The sequence below is a fragment of the Octopus sinensis genome, unplaced genomic scaffold (genome assembly GCF_006345805.1).
Source record: "Octopus sinensis unplaced genomic scaffold, ASM634580v1 Contig06871, whole genome shotgun sequence".
NCBI lineage: Eukaryota > Metazoa > Mollusca > Cephalopoda > Octopoda > Octopodidae > Octopus > Octopus sinensis.
Window position 1 is genome coordinate 12501 of NW_021829625.1, and position 20000 is coordinate 32500.

Sequence of the window (20000 nt, forward strand, 5' to 3'; positions counted from 1 at the left end):
CCCTTTTCCCGGTATTCATCTACGTATCGCATCAGATTTTTATAAACCACTGAAATAAAAACAAAATCTGAAGTTGATGTATGTATTTACAAACAAAGACGAAATAATGTGTCGGGTACCTTTGGGCTTACTCCAGAATGGTTCCTGGGGCGTCTAGTTGTATGAATAACTTGTTACAGTGCTAAAAATATCTGTTAATATTTTATGTTGAATAGTGAGTAATGTTATATTGCCCAAGTATTGTAACGCAATCGAATGTTGTTAAACGTTTAAATCTACAGTGTTGTTAAGCATCCGCTTGAAAAGTAATGGTACCTAAGAATTTATTTGAATTAAATTTATTAAAGACTGAAAAGAATTGTCTTCGGTTTAACATTTCCAACGTAAGCCTTCCTTCACACAGAATTTAATTATTGTGAAATAATAAATAAAAATGTATCACGGTACCAGTGTAGGATTTAAAGGTTTTGCTTACATCGACCGTAAATGTAGGACCCTCTTTGTATTTAACTAGCTTGCTAGAAATAGCAGTCAAATTATATTCCAGTTACACGCTACCGTCTTGAAAAAAAATACTGAATAATGTATTCGTAGATATGAAATACCCGAGATAAAGACAGCTCCATATCTAGAACACATTTGATCAAAGATTCATTCAGTCACTGCTGACTGGAAGCAGTTAAACATTATCGTCATCATAAAGTCTAATATAAACACATGGTTCTCCGATAAAGAGGGAAGAATTGAGCGTGCAGATTTAAAACTGAAGATACAATTAATAAATTAAAGTGAAGTGAAAAACACAAACCCATATTATTTCCTCGGAGTCGTGGTACATCGCCGATTAGATGCCAACTCTTCATACATGGTACGTTCCCGTAGAGTTTTAGCTTTTTCAAATACCATTGTAGAAAATGTACAATGATGCAAGCAATTGTAACTAATAATATAGTAGAAGAGACCAACATGGTAACACCTCACACGGTTAGATACAGTGTTAACTGTAATGATTTAGGACAACTTCTGCTTCAGTTAGGAAGTCAGAACATCGGAACGCAATGATACGCTTGGCAGAATAAAAATAACTCATTTACATGTCAATTGGTTTCATACAATAGTAATGTTTCAAATTATGATACAATTCGAGGGAGGGGTAATTCGATAACATATTAACTCTTACTTCTTTTATCGATCTTGAAAGGATGAAAGGCAAAACCAACTTCGGTGGTATTTCAACACAAACAAGGCGGCGAGCTGGCAGAAACGTTAGCACGCCGGGCGAAATGCTTTGCGGTATTTCGTCTGCCGTTACATTCTGAGTTCAAATTCCGCCGAGGTCGACTTTGCCTTTCATCCTTTCGGGGCCGATTAAATAAGTACCAGTTATGCACTGGGGTCGATATAATCGACTTAATCCGTTTGTCTGTCCTTGTTTGTCCTCTGTGTTTAGCCCCTTGTGGGTAATAAAGAAATAGAAATAGGTATTTCGTCTGCCGTTACGTTCTGAGTTCAAATTCCGCCGAGGTCGACTTTGCCTTTCATCCTTTCGGGGTCGATAAATTAAGTACCAGTTACACACTGGGGTCGATATAATCGTCTTAATCCGTTTGTCTGTCCTTGTTTGTTCCCTCTGTGTGTAGCCCCTTGTGGGTAGTAAAGAAATAGGTATTTCAAGACAAACTTCATATGTACCCCTGCAGGCAAATATTTGTGTGTGCGTGTATGTGTGTGTGTGTGTGTGTGTGTGTGTGTGTGTGTGTGTGTGTGTGTGTGTGTGTGTGTGTGTGTGTGTGTGTATGTGTGTGTGTGTACTGTATGCAGTTAACAGTTGAGATCTAGAGAAAAGTAAAAATGAAAATATTCAAAAGATCAATAATAGGTTGTCCCGAAAGTTCTGAGCGTTTTTTAAGCTAAATCATTTAATGCTTCATTAAAAACACCTGAAACGTAACACAGTTAAAACTTTGGCATTGCTAGAAGTGATAGAGCATCTCTTCTCCGTTCCTGACTAAGAATAGATTTATCTTTCTTTCCAGTTACCCTTTATTGACATTTGAAATAGAAAACCATATATTTCATATTCCCATTGTAATACTTAAAAAAAAAGAGAGAGAGAGAGAAAATTCTGCAAAGACTTGCAAAAGCATTTGTAGAGTTTATGGTGATGCTACTGTCGGTCAATCAACTGTTCGGAGGTGGTTTGCAAAATCTAAAGCTGGAAAGTTTAGATTCTGCCAGCTCGCCGCCTTAATTTCGAAAGCATTATCTTCAAGATATAATGTTAGGAAGTACCAGTCCTATTGCAGTAATATGTAATTCAGGCCATAGCCTAATAAAAACAGGACACCGAACGCCGGCTGTAGATAAGATTTATTTCTTTATTACCCACAAGGGGCAAACATAGAGGGGACAGTATAAAACGTGTAGGGACAAAAGACGAATGAAAGAAAAATGAAATAAAAATGAAAAGATTAATGAAACCTTTTGGCCCAACCTCCGAGCGACTGCATTTATTTTTTTAATACGATCTTAAATGCAATCAAACCCCATCTGTCGGTAGAATGTCAATATTGAAATATCTCGGAGATTACGATAGTTTATATACTTTGGTACTTGACTGGTGTCCATTGTCTTCTCCCAGTATTCAAAGTATTTATTGCAGTTAACCATTTTTGACGTTTGATCCCGCTTTGCCAGCACACAATTATAATGCCATGGTATACTACTATAATCTGCCGCATTAACTGTTATTGCATCCTCCCGAGTATTTATCTCGTTGTATAGGTCTTTATTTAAATCCTCGTATATCACTACGTATTTTGTTTTTTCACAAGTTGAGGGAGGAGAGTTTTGGGGCTCCTGTATGTTTGCGTTTTTCTTTCTATCGGTGGGGTGTGGGAAGGGTTAGCGTCTGTAGGGGGAGGATGGGGCAAAGTGGGTGTGGGTGGATTTTGGGTGGGTTTAGGATAGGGGTCGACATCAACAGGGTGTACCTTTTCATCTGTTTTCTCTGTTTCCTTCAGACCGTTTCCCAATCATATCCTTCGTTGTTTACTTCTTCCTCAGCACTTGAGTTTTCTTTTGTTGGTGTTGGAGGTGCGACTTCCTCCTTGCTTACGGGTTTTTCTTGAGGTTTTTTGGGCGGCGGAAGACAGTCCGCACTCATGTTGCCTTTTAGACCACACTTGTAGCAACACGGGGTCCTGTCCGCCACTCTGATCTTCTATAGAGATAGTTCATACAATATTTTTAAGGTCCTCCGGTGCCGCCAGGGTAATCATATCCAGGCTCTGCCCTTGCCAATTCTTATGAGCTGTTCTTGTGGCTTGGAGGACCACTATCTTATCTTCATTGCCCAGCAGTATGACAGCTACTGGCCAGGCTACGTCAATCTCTGGTGGTTCATCTACCCTAACACTGGAAGCACGTCTCCCAAGGTATAGGGATAGAAGTACAACTTCTCTGTCTTTAATGGGGTTGCAGAATATAACCTGGCAATAGCTACCTCTCAGAAATGTACCTACACTGTTCCGAACTTCATTCCTCTGGCAAGGTACGAAAATCCTTACCAAAGTGGTTTCAAGGCTTTTTCTACTTGCGTGGTCGTCATTTTTCCGATTTTCTTTGTTTTCATGGAGTACGTCCTATATATTATAGTTTTCTCCTTGGTAGTTTTCAAAATTCCTTGGGAAATGGACACCATTGCGTCGCACCCCTCCTAGAAAGCATGTTTTTATATTTGCTAAGTTTTGTTAGTTCGACTTCATTACTGTGGTTCTTGGCGATAGCCGCAAATTTCTTTTCTTCACCTGCTCTTCCTTTACTTCGACACACCTCAATAGTTCCTCCTCAGAAGAGTAAGCCCCGTGGAGGTGAGGCTTTCGTACTCCATCGTTAATACATGTGCTACCCACTTCTGCGAAGGGAGAAAGCAGCAACAGACTGCTGTCAGGCAGTAAAACAAGTGTAACAAAGTGTTTAAAAAGCACCAAATAATTTTAACAATAAACGATTCAACACGTACGTCAATACTGTAGATAAGACTAGTTTGAAAAAAAACATTTATTGTAGCAAAAATATTTACAGCAGGTTTTGTAGATAGGAAAAGACTCAATCAGAATTAACCATCATACAAACGTGCACGCGCGATAGACTGAATTACACATAACACGTAGTCGTAAGTTCAAGTTGTAACAAATGTTAAGTAACAAATTCGAATCCAGGAGAAGCTACACTTCATGTCAATACTGCCATCGGATCTTTTCGGTTTGAACGGCAGTTTTTTTCTAGCGGCGTCATATGAAATTGTCCCCCATAATTATAACCCTAGTATCGATCTGTTGCATTTCAATCTGTTTTAGGGTTAAGGTTAGTTAGGGTTAGGATTAGGGGTGGGGGGAAGGGTATCTTTTTTTCTTCATAAATGTAAATAAACCCAATCTGTTTCTTAAACGAGGGACATATTCATACGGCACAGAATGTTTTCACTTTAATAGACGTCATTGATTGGTTAAAATTGCAGAAATTGAAGGAAAAAAACAACAAATATCTTACAAACTATAAAATTTTCTCAATAAAGCCAAGAGAAAAAGATGTTTTATAAACACATTCTACCAGTATACGAAGCTTAAAAGTGTTTAGTTACGTGGAAATTATTTTAAAATCTACCGTTCAAACCGAAAAGATTCCTGCCACCTATTTCTATTGGGAATATACCGGTGCAATAAGTTTTTGTTGCATGTAAAGTGTTTTCAAGCAGGTATTTGCTAAGCGCCAACTCTACACTTCTGAGTTCATATGGACGATCGACAAGAAGCTCACTGCAAACTTGCGGGATATTATTCACTCCATATTCACCCCTTGATGGTTGTATATATTTTGGCTAATAAAGTTTAACACATTTGATTTGTAAATCCTAAATTGTCCAAGGGCTGCAGAGAATAAATTAAGATAAACTATTATGAGCACTTTTGTATTTGTAAAGAGAGGATCTTTGTATACGCTTCTGCGATGTTTTTGTCAATTTAACTCTTGGTTTCTTTTCTTTTAGCGAATTTAGGCCCCGTTGTATAAAAAGTTTTTATGTTACCCAAATGATAAACAGGATGTGAAGTTTAATGTAAGTAAACATTTATGTTAGCAATTAGTGGAGACATCATTTAATTTATTCTTTTGACATTTTCTGTCATTGAAGTGCAGCCATGCAGAATGCATTGACACTATACGCATACACAAACACTAACATATGCTTGTTTGAATGTCTGTTTAGGTGGATGAGGCTGGGTGTGTAATTTCTGATATCGCTGACTGACTGCTGTAATTTCAACACAAGTGTATATGAAGTCTACGACAGCGGAAAATCAAACCCAAATGTATGCAACATAATATAACGACCTTTCATGATTAAAGTGCAAGCCACTTTATTAGTAAAAACTTGAACAATTTCCATTTACAACAAAAGACTAAATGAATTTCATATTCTCAATATCACAGCTGAATATATGACTATTACTACTACTTCTGCTACGCTTACGATTATGCCAGTTCGCTGCCTTAAATATTTAACAACAAACAACAGCAACATTAAGAACATTTCAATTTTTTTCCACACGGGGACAGCTTAAGGGAGGTGGGGATGAGTCGATTACATCGACCCCAGTGTCCAACTTGTACTTATTTTATCGACCGCGAAAGGATGAAGGGCAATTCGATCTCGCTGGAATTTGAACTCAGAACATTGTGACGGGCGAAATATCGCTAAGCATTTCGTCCAGTGCGCTAACGATTCTGCCAGCTTGCCACCTTAACAGCCACAACAACAAAAATAATAATTTCAAACTTTGGCACAAGGCAATCAATTTCTGGGAAGGTGTAAGTCGGTTGCATCGATTCCAGTGTTCAAATGGTACTTATCTTTTCGACCCCGAAAAGATGAAATACAAAGTCGACTTCGGCAGAGTTTGAACTCAGAAAGTGAAGACAGACGAAAGGTCGCTAAGCATTTTGCCGGTGCGCTTACGATTCTGCCGCCATGCCGCCTTCAATAATAATAATAATAATAATAATAATAATAATAATAATAATAATTATAATAATAATAATAATAATAACCTCTATCTGATATGCTAAATAGAACTGGATGCGGATATAATGTTACGGCAAAACGATCAGCCACCTTTTATATATGGATGACCTAAAACTATACGCTGCAAATGACAAACAGCTGGAAACACTATTAAAGACAGTTCATGGATTTACCAAAGAAATAGATATGAAATTTGGATTAGAAAAATGCGCCAAAGTAACCATGAAAAGAGGAAAACTAGTTAAGAGTAACAACATCACACTAGATAAAACCAATGAAATAAAAGAATTAGACCAAAGCCAAACTTACAAATAGTTAGGAATCCATGAACTAGATAAGACACAACACACACAAATGAAAGAGAAAATAAAAAAAAGAATATATAGACGAGTTAGATCAATACTAAAACAACAGAGCTCAATGCTAAAAACAAGATAATAGGTATCAACACTTTAGCTGTCCAGTTATAAGTTACAGCTACAATATACTTAACTGGACACGAAATGAACTGTCCAAAATAGATAGGAAAACAAGAAAAATAATGACAGGATCTAGGATGCATCACCCAAAATCTGACATAGAAAGACTATATATACAACGTATAGAAGGTGGTAGAGGCCTTATACAGCTGGAAAACTACTATAAAATAACCACCATAGGACTGCAAAAATACCTACTTCAGAAGGAAGGAAAACTGATCCAGATAGCAGCAAAACACGAGCAAAACAAAAAGCTGTTCTCAGTATTTAAGGAAGCTGACAAATACAAACAAGAAATCATACCACCTAATAAACACAAAGAAGAAGAAGATGATGAAGAAACAACCAAAGCTATAAAACAAATGAAAACCAAACTAAAAATAGAACACCAACGAGTCATGATAAAACGATGGCAAGAAAAGCCCCTTTATGGTAAATACTGCACTAAACTAAACGCAAAAGAAATAGACAAAGAAAAATCCCAGCAATGGTTGAGAAGCTCAGGACTCAAAGCAGAAACAGAGGGATTTTTAATTGCAGCACAAGACCAAAGCCTCCCCACCAGAAATTACCAAAAACATGTAATGAAAAGAAATATTACAAGTAACTGCAGAATATGTGGAGATGGACAAGAAACAATAAATCATATTATCTCTAAATGCCCAGTCCTGGCTAAGAAGGAATATATTCACAGACATGACAGAGTTGGAACCTACATACATTGGAAGCTATGCCACATTATGGAATAACAACAGAAAAAAGATGGTATAGGCACACACCAGAAAAGGTCACAGAAAACGAGAAAGCAACATACTCTGGGATATGCCGATACACACAGATAGAGAATTAAGGCCAACAGACCAGATATAGTTGTCAGAGATCATGAAGAAAAAAAATGCTTTCTAATTGATGTATCAATACCGGCAGATGACAACGTGTCTCTAAAAGAAATGGAGAAACTCTCAAAATACAAAGACCTGGAAACGTTAATCCTCCTTCTTCCCTTCTTTCCTGAGCGTCCAATAATACTTTATTTGTTCCACGTCCTCACGTGCTGTGTTTTTTTTTGTTTTCTTTTTTGTGTTTTCTTGTTTGGATTAACTATATATATATATATATATATATATATATATATATATATATATATAATATATATATATATATATATATATATATATATATATATATATACATACATACATATACATATATTGGGTCATCCCGTAAATAATGCGGTTTTTTTATACTTTTATTTTTCCACATTAAGATAAAGTTCTTTTTAATCCAAAATATACTCTCCTTCATTTTCTACAATGCTCTTCCAACCATCTGGATGACTTGCAAGGCACCTCTTCCAAACTTCACTAGTCTGTGACGAAAAATACTCCTCCAGTACTCTTCTGACCTAGTCTATACAATTCATATTTTTTCCGTCTACATAATTTTGAAGACTGCGGAATAAATGATAATCAGATTGGGCAATGTCTGGTGAATATGATAGGTGGGGCATCATTTTCCGATCAAACCGCTCAAGCCTTTGGAATGTCATACTCGATGTATGTGAACGAGCATTATCCTGATGGAAGAACACCTTTCGTCTTGAAACCAAAGATGGTCATTTTACTTCGAGCACTGACTTAAGCCGCTCAAACTGCTCGCAGTAGACCTCCTTTCGTTTTGGTTTAAATGTTCAAAATAGACTAAACCTTTCACATCCCACCAAACAAATAGCAACACCTTACGTGAGTGAAGAGCTTTTATCTGAGGAGCCGGTCGGGTTCATTTTTAGTACTCTCGCTTGTGAGAACAGTCAAGTTTATTTCAGATAGTCTCATTTTAAAAATCATCGGCTAATCGTTGAGATGACTTTGGCGGAGGATTGCGCTCTCTGAGTGCTCTTGTTATCATCATCATCATCATGTTATCATCATCATGTTATCATCATCATCATCATCATCATCATCATCATCATCATCATCTCCTCATCATCCTCATCATCATCATCATCATTATTACTATTACTATCATTATTATATTATTATTATTATTATTATTACACACACATACTTACATTTCTCTGTGTTAATATTTGTACCCCCATCGCATGATAACTGCTGTTGGTCTTTTTACGTCCCCACAACTTAACAGTTTGACAAAAGAAATGTTAGAGTAAATAGCAGATTTAAAAGATTAGTACTCTGGTTGATTTATTTGAGTGAACACTTCAAAGGGCTTCCGGGAATTTATGATTCTTGGGAATGTCCCTCAATTGTCCTTTATCCATTGATTGAGAAAATACTAGCGATAAATGTAAACCGATTAAGACCTGTCTTGCTTACTTGTTTTTAAGTGTTCCAATAATTTTTGAAAATTTGCCGCTATAAGGATTTTCATTATTTTTTTATATCTTCCTTTTTATGTAACTAAATACTACAAGAAGAAGCTGGATGGTTCTTTCTTGTTTCTTACCTGTTGGTTCTGTAATTTAGGAACTACGTTCAGTTTGCTTTCGTTCATTGTAATAACAGCAACAACAACAACAAAAGCTAGTATATTCCAGCCAATAAGTAGGACAAGCGGGTGGTTAGAGACTATATTGCTTTTACACTCTAAGCATCCCCAGCCTCTCAACCAGTCAGTAACCCAAGTCTTTCTGCTACCAAAAGAGCAGTGGGAGTAGCAATAACAACATATAAAAATGTCTAAATCATAAGTTCAACACGAATAAGAATATAAAAAATAAATAAAGAGCAACAGCATGTTCAGGGGCGATAACAGTTCCCGCAGTGACGCCCCCTCACTAATTTCTAGCAATCAGCTTCTTGCCGCTCCAAGAAGTATACTAATATCCACCACCACCACCACCATCGCAAAGACCACCGGTACCATTCCTACGTCAGCAGTTGGCTGTAGCCACAACAAAACTGTCGCTACGAGCTCAATATGGAGCAAGCCGACTCTTAGAAATATCAGGTTTCGGCTGTAAGCAGACCCACCAGAACCACCCCATCTACTGTAGCCGGCAACAGCAGTCGAAACAACATTAACAGTAAAAGATACAGCCAAGTAGTTGCAAAGGCTAGGTTCTTTTCCAGTGAGCTAGAAAAACACTCAGATTATCGAATGAAAATCTAAATGACGATTTGTCCAAAAAGTGGGAGAGAATGTCATCCTGGCCGCGCGCCAGAAGATCTATACAATGGTGTATGAAGTCGGAGAGTGGAAAGCATCATGGCGTGGTTAAAGTAAGATTCCTCTTTGAGACTGGAAAGAAGAAATCATTAGTTCCAGTAACAGAGGAAGTATCAATTCTGACCCAATCACATTCCTTTATTCGTTTATTCGTTTCAGTCATTTTGACTGCGGCCATAATGCAGCACGGCCTTTAGTCGAGCAAATCGACTTATACTTGTACTTATACTTTGTAAACATAGTACTTATTCTATCGGTCGCTTATGCCGAACCGTTAAGTTACGGGGATGTAAACACACCAGCATCGGTTGTCAAGCGATGTTGGGATATACACACACATACAAACATATACATACACTTACATACATACATACATATATATATATGTACATATATATATATATATATATATATATATACGACGGGCTTCTTTCAGTTTCCTCCTACCAAATCCACTCACAAGGCTTTAGTCGGCCCGAGGCTATAGTAGAAGACACTTTCCCAAGGTGCCACGCAATGGTACTGAACCTGGAAACACGTGGTTGGTTAGCAAGCTACTTACCACACAGCCACTCCTGCTGGCTAATAAAGAAGGCGACTATAGCTGATGTGCTACCGCAAATAAACGTCAGCACATCTGCAGCAGCGAACCAGTAGCAAACATCACAGCCGCAGTGAGAAAAACAGGAAGAAGTGTAGCAGCCACCGGAGCAGCAATTCCATCACTAATTCTACTAATAACAAGAACCATTTCAACAAATAAAACAAAAAAACCACCAAAACTGAACAGGTTATCTCAAGTCCCTCAGTTTAACCTTCTCCTCAGCAATACTCAAGCACATATATGCAGACGGACAATTCTCCGCCGCATCAGAATTGCTTGATTTTACAACCCACTTCATGCTCTGAAATCAAGGCACAAACCGTCACTAAAGGCAGTCATCGAGGATGAAAGCAAAAACGTAGAAAATGAAAATTTAAATAAAAATAAAGAAATATGAGAAAAAAAAAAGCAGCTTTGTGGATCGAGAGGGAGAGCTTCCTTTTAGCTGTCACGGGCTCGCATTATGAATATCAAAACAACTACAAAAGATAAAAGAAAAGGAAAAACAAATCAATCAAAGCTGCAACCACACCATCAATAAAAAGGAAATAAACACAAGCATTACGTTATTAAAAGAAAAAACAACAGTAAAATACGTCAAAAACGAATTCTAACAACTTAGCTGTTGCAGGAAGAAAGAATAATGAGTTGATGGAGAATATAAACAACGGATCCTTCGGTTCGAACGGCAGTTTTTTCTAGCGGCGTGTATAGGAAATTCTTACCCATAATTATGACCCTAGTATCGATCTATTGCATTTCAATCTGTTTTAGGGATAGGGTTAGTTAGGGTTAGCTAATACTGGAATGACAGACACTCTCCTCATAGTCCACATTGTTGCAATCTCGTCTTTTACTAGTCTGTACTTTTCAACCTTTTCTTCTTCTTTGTCACTTATGCGTGCATCTCCAGGTATTGAAATATCTATGATCTTGGTTTCCTTTTTTCCTTAATCCACCACGACAATATTTGGTCTTCGAGCCTCGATTAGGGAGTTATTATTATTGTTATTATTATTATTATTATTATTATTATTATTATTATTATTATTATTACTGAGTGAGAGTGAAGAATTTAATCTGGAAGATTTGAGGGAGTTCAAGGAAATGCTTGAAAGCGGGGTGGAACGATATGAAGGTGTTCCACCCCCAAAACGTATCAAGGACAAGGAAGAAAGAACAATTGTATACAGAACTTCGCCACAGCAACTAGGAAAATTGAAGCGGTGTCGGAGGCACAGGTGGAAAAGGCACTGAGGTCAGTCTGGCAGGAGACAGCATACCTGGCCATGGGTCGAAAATATGGAACGGTGGAGGTGCAGTTAAGGTGATAGCAACTGCTAAATTATACTCAGCCGCACCGTTGAAAACGGTGAAGTAGTACTGCTACCCATGTACCATGGAGACTTACAAACAGGGTTGGGTGGAGGACATACCACGGAGGTAGGTAAATGTAGCCTGGCTGGTGGCTGCCATACTGTTGGGCATGGAGAAGGTGGTGGTCCTGCAGGCCACCTGAATGCCCCACAGGCATTGGGAAGGAGAAACCCATGAAATGGTGGCACAGGTCGCGGAGGAAGACTTGGAAAAAATGGTCGAAAATATCACAGTGGGAGAGTCGACTTTAAAGGTCAGAGAGGAAGGGAGAATCCCGCGATGTTATAAATGTAGCATGAAAGGCCACATTAGAGCGGAATGCCTTCCACCACTAGAAACGGACAAGAAGAGACAGAGGGGAAAAAGTGGTTGGTGTTACAGGTCCTGAAGAGGAAGAAGAAAGTGAGGTGGAACCATAGAAGAAGACAGGTACCAGCGTCGAGAAGGAGGAAAAATCGAACGCCAGTAGAGAAGAAGAGCAAGAAGAGGAGGAAAAAGACACACATGGTAAAAAATGACCCCAACCCACAATCATTCAGCCCTCAACCAAACCCACTCTACCCCAACCACTCCCTACAGATACCAACCCTCCCCATGCCCAGTCTGACATAAAAAACAATTGCAGACACACAAGAGCCTTAAAAGAGCCTTAAAAGTGCCCACCCTGCCCTGTAATGAAAAATTCGTATTAATGTACAATGGACAGATTCAGGAACTGTATAACGAAGTAAATTCGTGGGACGGAATAGTGATGGTGGATATAACAGGTGTAAGGGGTCTTCCTGAGAACGATTATTGTATGCCGACGGACCTGGATAACCTGTGGAACGTACATGGGTATATGGAAAACTGTGACTGTGAGTGGTGGTCCAAAAAGTGGACACCAGCACAATGCCGGAAAGATGAGGTACGTGGACATCAAAAAAAAATATAATGTAGACATTTTGGAGAAAGATCTGGATTAATTATTGTGTAAATAACTGTGTTCAAATTGTGTATCAAATTGGCTGCTGCAAAGGGTAATATAAATGGTGTTGCTACAAGTTCAATGAGGTCGCTCGGAGGTGGGGCCGACTGACTTCATTCCATCCTTCATTCCATTCGTTTTGTCTTTGTCCCCACCTTGTGCTGTTCCCTCTGTGTAAGGCCTTTATGGCCATTTCAAAAAAAAAGAAGCTTGCTTTCGAACCATACGGTTCTGGGTTCAGTTCCACTGCGTGGCTCCTTAGGCATGTGTTTTCTACTATAGCCTCGGGTACACCAAAGCCGTTTGTGTGGATTTGGCTGACGGAAAATAAAAGAAACCCGTCGTATATATATATATATATATATATATATTGATAAAACGGTAAGATAACAAAAGAAAGAAAGAGACCTCAATATTATGTAAATAGAGGAAATTTATCTATACAATATGTTACATTACTCAGTAGACAAGATAAAACTCTGAGTTTCAGATGCCGAAGTGGAAATCCACAACACCATCTCTTCGGTTATCTGGGTATTTGAAAACGTTATGAAAAAATACCGTTAAATAAAGGGAAATTACTCTGTTATAACTCTGCTTGCCTGTGTACTTATACATCGCTCGCATTTTTCGTCATGAAAATTATATAAAAATACATAAAAAATATATAAAAATATATAAAAATATATAAATTCTTCTCTGGACATAACATAGAAAGCATGTTCTATCTGTTTTCTTTAGGGGACCAAAAACGTAACAGAAATTTAGTCACATGTGGGCATGATCCGAAAAGCTCTGTCCTTGTATTTAGACATGTAGTAGGGTCTAAGCTGCTTTTCCAGATAAGCCATCTCTCCATGTCGCATAGACCGCACCTTCCGCTGCCGTTAGTATAGGGCTTACATCTGGCCAAAATCTTCCATTGTATGTTATAATCGACACCTTTATCTCTTAAAGACCAAATATGATTAGATAATTGTGTGGCTTTCCTTTTGTTCCAGTGCCTAAATCTCAGAGTGTGGTTATTGAACCTGGCCTTGAAATTACCCTCTGTAAGGCCCACGTATTTCTTCGTCGAAACGGTGTCTTTAGTGGTTATAGAGTTTACGGTAGCTTCATATATGATGGTCTTGGACATGCAAGCTCCATTTAGCGGGCACAATTCTTTATTCCTGCATGAACAGCTGTTTTCTTCTTGTGTTTTTTGTATGTTATGTTTGATTATGTTTTTAAATTTGGTAGTTGAACTAAAACTAATTTTTAAATTGTGTCTATTGAAGAGTATTCAAAAATTCAGTTAAAAATATTAGTAAGAGGATTTCTAGCCTCTCATCTGATGAGGACATCTTCAATAGCGTTGCCCCAGTTTATAATAAGGCTTTAAAAGATAGTGGTTTTAGCGAAAAAATAAAATATACACCTATCACTAGCCCAACAGTAAGGAAAAGGAATAATAGAAATAGGAAGGTCATCTGGTTTACGCCCCCTTACTCACCCGAGGTGGCCTTCAATATAGGTAAATATTTCCTAGCACTGATAGATAGACATTTTCCAGTTAACCATACTTATAGGAAACTCTTCAATAGACACAATTTAAAAATTAGTTTTAGTTCAACTACCATAGAAATTAGTGTTATATTTACTGTGTTACTCAGACACGTGAGCTTTGTATACATTGTATCAGGCATGTATAGGAGATACAGCCAATGTGAGAATATCATATGAATCACAACCACTTGGAATTAGGTTTAAAGCATTAATTCACTCCTCTAAATATATTCACCTGGCATTACTATCTATCTTCACATGTTACCTTTTTTGTAATTCTAACAACTGGAGAGTAATAGTTAGAATCGTTATCATTATATATCAATATAAGAGTAAGTTTTGAATATTTCATTTCTGGAGGCCAAACACTTAACTTCAGAAACTTTTAAAACAAAACTGCTGTCCTAGGTCCAGTGAAGACCATGTTTGGGAGTATGGAAGCTGAAAGTCGATCAGCTACTCACAGTTCTTTGCCAAGAAAGGAAACCAGGAATTGGCACTTCAACCCTTGCAGATTATGAAAGTTGGGAAAAAGTGAGAAAGTGGATATTCACGAGGATATTCTTGGAGTCAATGTGGGGGTCAGCAATTCAGGAGGATTATCAGACAAGAGACTACGGGCAACCTCTGCAAATTCCAATCCTAGAAGAGCTAACGGAGTGGAAGGGGAGTCCTAATTCGCAATCAATACGGCAGGTACGCCAGCACCGTCAACCGAAGTCTCTCCGACACTTGTATAGATCGGTAAAACCATTTTGAACGTTTCGTTCATTTTCGAACCTTGCTGACATGTAGTGCCCTGTTATCCCTTGTGTCTATTGTAAGATCTTCCTGCTGTCCTCTTTTGACCGGGAATGGCAAATCTTGTTCCTTTTTGAAATGGTGGACAAACTGAAATGATTGAATGTAGACACTTGAGCGCTCATGTTGAACATCATCTTTTCCAAGTTCCTCTTGAAATGGCCTGTATGAATTGATATAATTTCAACATGCACCCGTGGGTCGGAAAACACATTGGTAAAGATAATCTTGGATTTGCTAGTTCCCTGTTTGTCTCCTGGTATCTGTTCCTTTTATTATTTTTCCATACATATTTCTAATTTTCATAATAATTCAGTGAAAATCCCCAACTTTTTCAGTAATTTGACCCTGTATCGACCTGATTATCCGTCATTACTTTGGCAAATACAGGAATTTATTATTTTTAAATGCTGATAATCATTTTGTTCGGTGCAGCAACGAATTGTCCTGCACGCCGTGGCAACATTTGCAAAATATTAATCACAACAATAAAACGAGAGTTTGTATGAAGTTCATAACTCACCATAAAAATCATCGACTTCTTTCTGTAACTTCTTTTGTATATTTGGATAAGCGGCTATGAAGTATAATGTCCAGCTAATTCCTGCAGCCGTTGTATCATGACCCTGGAGGAACAGCGTAAACATTTCATTTTAATGGATACTGAACAGTTACATGATAACTCGGAAAGTCAGATGCTATATTTCGGAATTATGCAACATTTAGCATAACTACGCACATCCTAATTAGGCTTACAAAATGAAAAGTAATATAATATGCATTTAGACTAATTCAATAGAGACAGTTCAGCAAACATTTGGGTAATTAAATGTGGTTGAAAGGTTTACAGTGCAGTGTTTTTCACGTTGTACTTATTAAATGTGGACACATACACCGGAAAATTCAATAACTATTGGCTTCAGATTTTAGCAGCCTGGGGGAAATTCGATTGCATCAATCTCAGTGCTCAAATGGTACCTATTTAATCGATCCCGACTCGATGAAAAAGTTGACCACGATGGATTTTGAACTCAGAACGCCTCGACGTAAAAAATGGCGTGCTAACGATTCTGCCAGTTCACCTTTCTTAAATGCAGTGTTTTCTTATCTTATTTCTTTATTGCCCGCAAGGGGCTAAACATAGAGGGGACAAACAAGGACAGACAAAAGGATTAAGTCGATTACATCGACCCCAGTGCGTAACTGGTACTTAATCTATCGACGCCGAAAGGATGAAAGGCAAAGTCGACCTCGGCGGAATTTGAACTCACAACGTAACGGCAGATAAAATACCGCAAGGTATTTCGCCCGGCGTGCTAACGATTCTGCCAGCTCGCAATGTTTTCTTATCTGCAGAAAGTAAGGTACAACAGTTATTAGATTTGTTTTTCAAGTCTGACGGTAAAAATAAAAATTGTGTTTTTGAATGTAGACAGTAGAGAACTGTTCACATTATACGTATTAACTGTTGATAAAGCAATCCTGTAAACATAATATTTATTAAATATCTATTAAATATAGGCGCAATCACAACTTTGTGGTCAACAAGCTCGTTTTGTTACTTCCTGGTTTCAAGTTCAGTATTACAGCACGGAACTTTGGGTAAGTATTTTCTGCCATAACTCCAGACCAATCAATGCCTTGTAGACAGCAATTGTGTGGATGTCCGTCGCAGACATGCACATGTGTGCCCGTGCGTTTGAGTTTGGTCCCATAGCTTGACAAGTGGTGTTGGTTTGTTTAAATAACCATAATAACTTAGCGATTCGGCGAAAGAGACCTTTATCATTATTATTATTGTTATTAGGCGGCATGCTGACAGAATCATAAATGCGTCAGGCAAAATGGTAATTTCTTCTTGCTATTCACATTCCAAACTCAAATTACGCCAAGATCCACTTTGCCTCTCAGAGTCGATAAAACAAGTACTAATTGAGCACTAGGGTCGATTTAAAACTGTTGGCCTTCAAAACTGTTGACCTTGTGTCTAAATATGAGACACTTATTATTTGCATACATTAAAAGTATCTAATGTGTTTTCTTAATCCAGTAGGAATCACTCGTAATTGATGCCTCAGTATAAAGAATGTTCTAATCCAATTGAAACACGCAGGTGAGACACAAATCGCTCTTATGCAAAGATCCATAACGATATCAAAACTGCAAATAAAACCAGAGATCGATGAATTTAATGGCTGTCTTCACCGGCAAAATTCAGTGCGTATACCTCACTGAGATGTGAGAACTGACGTTTCGAAGAAAACCGTCGTTTGGAAAACATTTTTGTTAATGTAGGATTAAAGTAACCGTTAGAATACATGTTTGAAAAAAGTGTGAGAGGGGGAAAACGTTAGCATGAAGAGTCAGGGAAGGCGACAGTAATTCGGACGTTTGCTTGTATCAGGTTGGAAAGAATTCCCTGTTACATTTTTGACCTGATCACTCAGGGTATTTTTTCAATATATATGATAAAATGGGCATTAAGTTTTACATCAATGCTTCTCTCTTTGTAGATTGAGGCTAAATGCATATTGATTTTAACCTTTTAAAAGTGAGTTTAGATCAGAGCCATATCAGACACTGCACGTTGTGTGACTGCAAAAGGGGCTCTTAAGTAATAGAAGCTGCAAGAAATATTCGTCCTGTCTGTGGCAATGAAGTGCCTGGATATGCCAGACATGGCTTGGCCAGATTCACTCGGGGGGTATTTCTCTAGCGCTGGACGACCAAGTTCTGTCTAACGACCAACAATTTACCGAATAGATAGGAGTGTGTTGTCAATAATCCTTTCTACTATAGGCACAAGGCCTGAAATTTAGTGTTTGGGTTTGGGGTGGGGGCTTGTCGATTATATCGACCCTAGTACTTCACTGGTACTTATTTCCTCGACCCCGAAAAGATGAAAGGCAAGTTGACTTCAGCAGAATTTATACTCAGAACATAAAGACGGACGAAATACTGCCAAGCATCTTGGCATAAGGTCGCTGCCTTATGAAGGGAAATGTCTTAATTAAATATGTCAATTAAGATCAAAGAGCCATTTGCTTCTCTTCCATCGTGAAAGGCAACGGGTCTTGGTATATATGGCTGATGGTCAGAAACCCCTTACTATAGCAATCGGACAATAACGAGAAGAGATAAGAGGTTTTTATGCTTTGCCGTATTCTCACAAAATTATTCTCTGATATGTGAGTTCCTGTCATGTTAATATGTTTGTCTTTGTATATGATGTGACGATTTCTTTGTTCTTTAAACTATCACTAGAACGGAATGATTTTGTTGTAAGTTTATCAGAATTACTGATAAATATACTCCAGTTAAATTGACAAAAGATTTTAATACAATAATAAATTCAATATATGAATTATTACGGACATATTTCAAACCGTAGTGTGATAAACAAATGATTGTGCCTCCATACATTTGGTCGGCCTGATACTTATACTTAGATTAAGGATAATAACGATCTTATCTACCTGGACATTGATATATGTAAATACAGACATAATGTATACTGAATTGTCGGTGACAGATTCCACTTATAAACTGAAGTTAGTGGCTGTGTGGTAAGTAGCTTGTTTACCAACCACATGGTTCCGGGTTCAGTTCCACTGCGTGGCACCTTGGGCAAGTCTCTTCCACTATAGCCTCGGACCGACCAAAGCCTTGTGAGTGGATTTGGTAGACGGAAACTGAAAGAAGCCCGCCGTATATATGTATATATATACATGTGTGTGTGTTTGTGTGTCTGTGTTTGTCCCCTTAGCATTGCTTGACAACCGATGCTGGTGTGTTTACGTCCCAGTCACATAGCGGTTCGGCAAAAGAGACCGATAGAATAAGTACTGGGCTTACAAAGGAATAAGTCCCGGGGTCGAGTTGCTCGATTAAAGGCGGTGCTCCAGCATGGCCGCAGTCAAATGACTGAACCAATTAAAAGAGTAAAAGAGATTTATAGCCTTGAAAACTTTCAGATAGCATTTTAATGAATATCAATGTATATCAATAAACTCACCTCGAACATAAATGTGTCTACTTCTTCTCTCAATGACTTTTTGTCTATTTCCCCTTTGTGTAAATGATCAAGGAGCGTATCTAAAAAAGCCATTTTCTTTCTCTGTGTGTCTCCCTCTTCATTATCAGTTTTTTCCTTCGAGTCTTTTAGATAGAGTGCACTGCGTTCTTCAATCACCTATAACAATTGAAACAAATTGGGACAATGATGAATAAATAGCAAAGAGAAAATTAAAGATGCACAGGCGTATGTATGTTTCGTCGTCGTCGTCGTCGGCGGCGGCATCTGTCCGTCTCGAGAGACGATGGTGTAGCTCGGAAAAGGAGGTGGGTTTATCTGCACTTCCTGGTGTGGCTGTGCAGACCAATCATCGAGTGGCAGTCTCTACCACATCTGGTGCAAGTGAAAGGGAATGAGAGCTGAGCTTATCACCGGTAACTGTCCCTTCTCGTGTTGTGTCAGGATCTTACGATACTGTCCTCTTCGTTGAGCTACAAGGCCTGGGCAGGTTTATATGAGGGATCAGCTGTTGCCCATGCAGTTTGATCCCCTCCTCTCCACGCAGCTGGTAGCTCCAAGGGAACGACGGAACGATACAGCTTGGTACCAGATGCGTCGCAGGAGTTGCCGGTGATGGCGTGTTGTGTCAGGCCGCCTTAGGGACTCCGGCTCCGGATTTTCTGTCGGGGTTTACTCCTTAGTCTTCCACAGTAGGGGGTTCTGCCGCAAGGCAGCGAAGGTTTGAAATCGGAGTTTCCCTCTCCTAGTTGGGCTGCCAGCCAAGCTATCGAGTCCCAACTACCCGAGCATGTTTAGGGTTATGTTTACTTGACGACCGTGTATTTCAGGATCGATCCCACTGCACGACAGTTTGGGTAAGTGTCTTCTTTTCTAAGTTTAACAAATTGTGTGGAATACTGTCGTTTATATCT

At 38.5% G+C, this 20000-nt stretch overlaps 1 long non-coding RNA gene across 1 annotated transcript in view; it reads left to right on the top strand.

Moving 5' to 3' along the window:
• LOC118761051 overlaps nt 1-20000 on the top strand; it is a 21347-nt gene that overhangs the window by 591 nt on the left and 756 nt on the right. The window contains exon 2 of the long non-coding RNA XR_004997128.1: nt 7958-7972. This is a non-coding gene — a long non-coding RNA (uncharacterized LOC118761051). The remainder of the gene's footprint in view (nt 1-7957; nt 7973-20000) is intronic.